Genomic DNA, 6,000 nt, shown 5'->3' on the forward strand with positions numbered 1-6,000 from the left:
TCTGGTTTCACCTGTGAACCAAAGGGCAAATTTCTTGGGATGCATTTTTCATGGTTTTATGGTGTGGAGCGTGTTACACGGGGTCACATTAATGTAATTTGCAAGATTATCAATAGGACACACATAAGGAAGGACGGAAATGAGGAAAGTGCTGCGGGTAATAGTTCAGGGAGTTAAAGAACTAATATTACAGGTCCTACAGCTTTGGTTGCGGTCGGAACAACGGCAACGGGTCAAGACTTCAAATTCGAGTCATGGTCGGACACAGCAAATTTATCTGGAGTGTATGCCTGAAATCAAAATTGATTATCTCTCATGACCATGCAAAGTGTAGACTAAGGACACTTTTTTTTTGGTTTGTTTTTACTGACTTTGGTATTTTACTAAATCATTCCCATCCACATGAATATTTACAGATTATTTAGGACAATTCATACACTTCACGACATAGCTGAATGGAGCTATTTGACGCTGCCACAAACATAATTGAAAGAAGAAGCTGCAGCCGTTAGTGTATTTTCACAGAACGCAGCCATTGTAACACACTCATGTTGTTCCCTGTTGATCTAGTTGAGTGCGAAGTGCGTGGCGATGATTTTACGATTGTTAAAATTACATTTGGTAGCATGCCGCAACAAATCAAACCCACTCCTTAAGTTAGCTTTTGTTGCATGGTTACCCTTGCACTTATCATCATCATCATAATCGTCATCATCATCACAGCTTGAGCATAAAATACCGCATGTCAGCTACACCAGTGTGTGTTTAAACACTTTGCGGACGCATAGTTCTCGAAGAATTGTTGGCACTCTCTTTCATGCATGCTCCCACAACATCTGTCCACCTCATGATGTTATCAATCCAGCTTGTTTCGCCTCTGCCCTTTCCTTCAAATTCTCCTTTGATAGCAAATCTGTACGACACTATCTGGATGTAGCTCCCATTGTAAGTAAATGTCTTCATCCCCTTCATCTCTCTGTCTTCTATCTCTCTCCCTCGCTCTCTGAGGTGACAAGTTGGATCATTTGAAGTTGGATCATCATCACCCCGGACGTTGTAATTTTATGTCTCCCACAAACCACTTATGTCGGATGCTCCAAAGTGAAAGGAAATCGATTCTGTGAAGTTCAACTACAACTATATTTTTCCCCCTTTTTCATTCGTGTGAAATACAACCACTGAAAAGTGACGGAAAATCTGAGAAAAGTAAAACACGAGTGAGTGAAAATAAAAATGATGCAGAAAAGCACATGACCGTTATTCCCGGCCTACAGAGCGCACAAGGTTACAAGCCTCACCCAGTACATTTGTAAAGGAAATACCATTTGGTACATAAATACACCGCAGCTGTGTAAAAGCGCCCACAATGAAACAGGAGATATTTACAAAGAAAGACGGTACACAGATGCTAGTCCCGAACTAATGCTAGTGCTAACGCTAGCACTGCGCTAAAGATAGGGCTAACACTAGCGCTAACAGAGCCGGTTAAAATAAAATTTACCGGTAAATATCACTCAGACACACCAGTAAGACAGCAGCAACACACTACCACAGCACTAAGGCTAGCTCAGCGCTAACAGGGCCAGTAAAAGTTACTTCCTCGGCACATATATTCCACCGGTCTTGGCTTTTTCGCTCGAGTGCCGCCTTGTGGGCATTGGAAAAAAAATGCACAAATTAGCCGCGTCACCCCGTAAACCGCAGGGTTGAAAGCGTGTGGAAAAAAGTCACAGGTTGTAGCCCGGAAATTACGGTACTTTTTATTTTGAGTACAAGGAGCTGAAGGTAAGTGACATACCTACAGCAGGGGCGTTAAACATATTGTTGCTGCGGCAACATTGCACTATGGGATGGCTGCGGCTCAGTTGGTAGAGCGGGTCGTCCAAAGACAAGGGTTGATGGTTTGAGTCCCGGTTACTGTCCACATGTCAAAGCGCCCTTGAGTAAGAGACCGATATATGAATTGGTGAATGAGAGGCTTTGTAAAACACGTTGGGTGCTGGTATAGTGTAGCTAAAGCTAATAAAATTAAAGCTAAACCACGAAAGCGGATTCTGATTCCAAGTGCAGTCCTTTTACAGCTTTCCTCAGAGGGCAGTTATGAATGTGAATCATGACCTCTGTTTATTATACATACTTTACACAAAAAAATTGATTACTTTTTTTTTGTTGCTTTTAGAGGATTGCAACAACAAAAAATGTGCACAATATCTGAATGTAATCAAAAGTGAAGACAATATGCAGAACAAGATTTGCTTTCGCGGGCCACATAAAATAATGAAGTGGGCCAGATCTGGCCCCCAAGCTTTGTTTTTTTTCACCTATGACCTACAGCACAGGTCTCAAACTCAAGGCGCGGGGGCCAAATGCGGCCCAACACATGATTTTATGTGGCCCGCAAAGGCAAATCATGTGTATCAACTGTTATGATTTTTGTTCAAATCTGGACCAAAATTTCAAATTGTCACATGATAAATGATGACATTGAGCTATTGCAAGCATTTTTGTGTGACCAAACATCAACAATGGTTGAAAAACCCACTGCCCTTGATTTCTGAATCCAAAACTAGTTGATACATTTTAAGGTGTAAATATGATAGGTCAATTAAAGATTTTTGTAGTTTCAGTCATATTCAGTCACAGAAACTGTAACTACAATGCGGCCCAGGAGAGAAACGAGTTTGACACCCCTGACCTACAGTATAATGATGGCATGCATTAGAGGTGACTTTGCATATCTTCGCTATTGTCATAAAATGTATTTCTGTCCAGATTTTCAGCATTTTTTGCTCACTGATATTTGTATTGGTCATGGCGGGGATAGGCTCCGCCACTCCCGCGACCCTTGTGAGGATAAGCAACTCAGAGAATGGATTGATGACAGAGTTTGAGGACTGCAACTGCTTTTAACCGTGACCACAATGTGTGTCTTTTTTCAAGGTTACTATAGAAATTAGAAAGTACTTGTTAGTGTAAGATAACATGTTGCGATAAATGCAATAGATCCCTAAGACTAGAGCAATACATCTTTACCTTGCTTCTATAGCCCATGTAAGATTGCATCTTAAATTGACTTTTTTTCCCCCCCAATGTTACCTCTTGAGTTATGGTAGTTTTCAGCATGAGCAGGCAAGAGGGGAAGGTCAATAACTATGTCCCTTTGTGGATGGGGAGGCGGTGGGGCGGGGGTGATGGGGTAATGGGGCGGGATAGAGTTCCAACCAATAAAAAAAGGAAAGAAACGATCTAGTTGTTTCGAGAGCCCATCTTATGGAGCTTTATATTTCGAGTGAGCGGCAGAAAACCAAAACAAAAAGGTAAAAACATATAAAATGATTGTTAATTCTATGTGGGATTTTGCAATTGACATCTTTAGTATTCCCAAGTGCCATGCGAGTGCAAAACAGAATTTAACCACTGTTGAATAAAATGTAGATAAAGAAGAACTTCTTCTTCTTTTCCTTTCGGCTTGTTCCGATTAGGGGTCGCCACAGTCTTTATGTTATCCCTAACACCATCCATCAACCTTTTCTTTGGTCTTCCTCTCGCTCTTTTGCCTGGCAGCTCCATCCTCAGCGTCCTTCTACCAATATACTCCCTCTCTCACCTCTGGACATGTCCAAACCATCCAAGTCTGCTCTCTCGAACCTTGTCTCCAAAACATCCAACTTTGGCTGTCCCTCTAATGAGCTCAGTTCTAATCCTATCCAACCTGTTCACACGGAGCGAGAACCTCAACATCTTCATTTCTGCCACCTCCAGTTCTTGTTCCTGTTCTCTCTTCAGTGCCACCATCTCGAACCCGTACATCACGGCTGGCCTCACCACTGTTTTATAAACTTTGCCCTTCATCCTCACATAGAATACCAGACACCTTCCCCCAACAATTCCACCCCGCTTGGACCCGTTTTTTCACTTCCTTACCACACTCTCCATTTCTCTGTATTGTTGACCCCAAGTATTTGAAGTCGTCCACCCTCCCTGGAGCTTCACTCTTCCCCCACCGTCGCTCTCATTCACGCACATATACTCTGTTTTACTTCGGCTAATCTTCATTCCTCTCCTTTCCAGTGCGTGCCTCCATCTTTCTAATTGTTCCCCCGCCTGCTCCCTGCTTTCACTGCAGATCACAATATCATCTGCGAACATCATGGTCCAAGGGGAATCCAGTCTAACCTCATCTGTCAGCCTATCCATGATTACCGCAAACAGGAAGGGGCTGAGAGCGGATCCCTGATGCAGTCCCCCCTCCACCATACAGAAGAACTACTAACCATTTGAAAACCTGTTTCAGAATGGTTAAAGCCACCTCTTGTTACATTGCAGCCTAGACATCAGCCTCACAGTCAGAATTTCTTGGTTTGAATTTGTATGCTCTCCCTGTGCCTGGTTTTCCAGATTCTTCCCCCATCCCGAAACCTGCATGTTACATTCATTAAATAATCCTTATTGCCCGTAGTTGAGAATGTACGTCTAAATGGTTGTTTGTCTATACCCGGAGTCACTGACACGGTGCCCACAGGCACCATTTAGCCCCCAAGGACCACATGAATCGCCTGCAGGCCTGTTCTAAAAATAGCTCACTGGGGAGAGGCTGAGAAATGTTTTCTTCCACTATTGTAAAAAAAAATGTGCCACTTACTAGTGAGCTGCATCTAATTTATTTTTCATTGCTTTTCTCTTGGAATCACACTGGTGTAATTTTGAAAATGATACTAGAAAATTAAAAAAAAATTGTAGAAAATAGTAATAGTAAAGGGTCAGTATTGAAGCGCAAGACCAAAACATAACATTCTAGGAATCAAGCTAGCAGGTGCAACGACAAAGCCGTCTTTTATCTCAAAATATTTTGATTATTTTTTTCCCAAAATGCTTGATCAAATGGTAACTTTTTGTATAATTTAGTTTGGATAAGACATGAGCTCTCGGTTTCAAACTCAGAACCGTGCCTATTATTGCGAGGATAAGCGGCTCAGTATATGGATGGATAATTGGATTGATAGTTGTTATTACCGGGGGCACGGTGGCTCAACTGGTAAAGCATTGGCCTCACAGTTCTGAAGTCCCGATTCAATCCCGGACCCGCCTGTGGTGAGTTTCCACGTTCTCCCCGTGCCTGCGTGGGTTTTCTCCGGGCACTCCAGTGACCTCCCACATCCCAAAAACACGCAACACTAATTGGACACTCTAAATTGCCCATAGGTGTGATTGTGAGTGCAGCTGTATGGCTCTATGTGCGACGAGTTCAAGGTGTACCCCGCCTCCTGCCCGCTGACAGCTGGGATAGCCTCAGCACTCCCGCGACCCTTGTGAGGATAAGCAGCTAAGAAAATGGATGGATGAATTATAGAATGACAATCGGGGTAACTATATTTTCTGTCTCCACGTCTCACTCACTTATCTGGGGGGATTTTTGCTTGTCTCGGCTTGGGAAGCAGTCATGTTGTTTCCCAGTGCTTAATATGAGCATAGAGACAGTTAAACAAGGGATTGATTTCCTCCACCGTTCTTTATCTTTACACGCCATTTGGCCCTTGTGAATATGTTGCGAAGCCATCGCCATCTTTCACTGCAAACGCTCTCCCCTGCATAAAACATTTGGACTACGGGTCACAAATTATCAGAATTTATCTTTATAAACCTTGTAAGAAGTTTTATTTCGATACTTACTCAATGCCTCCTCAAATTCTCGCTTTGCAGTACATAGATGGGCCGAAAAGAACGAATGACATTTGTTTTCCTTTTTAATCACGCCCAGTTCAAATTTCCGACCAATCGCACAGCAGCAGCAAAAAAGTTCTGGCCGAGCGATTTGTCGAGAACAAGCTGCGAACGCCCAAATGAGGGGCCAAAGAACAAACCTCTCTGTTGTCGCATAGTACGTACAGGCCTCACTCAAGCGTCTGTACAATTCATCCGAAATGTGAAGAGAAATAGTTGCCTGAAGTGTTCCGAAAATACACTTGACACCGTTTTCAGGAGATTGCTGCCTACACACAC

The 6,000-nt window shown here is 43.0% G+C and overlaps 1 long non-coding RNA gene across 1 annotated transcript in view; it reads right to left on the bottom strand.

Annotated features, from left to right (window-relative positions):
* LOC133504956 (uncharacterized) overlaps positions 1-5,699 on the bottom strand; it is a 179,747-nt gene extending 174,048 nt beyond the window's left edge. Inside the window, exon 1 of the long non-coding RNA XR_009796108.1 lies at positions 5,671-5,699. This is a non-coding gene — a long non-coding RNA (uncharacterized LOC133504956). The remainder of the gene's footprint in view (positions 1-5,670) is intronic.
* Positions 5,700-6,000: the final 301 nt, after the last annotated feature.

This window comes from Syngnathoides biaculeatus, chromosome 8, assembly GCF_019802595.1.
Source record: "Syngnathoides biaculeatus isolate LvHL_M chromosome 8, ASM1980259v1, whole genome shotgun sequence".
Lineage (NCBI taxonomy): Eukaryota > Metazoa > Chordata > Actinopteri > Syngnathiformes > Syngnathidae > Syngnathoides > Syngnathoides biaculeatus.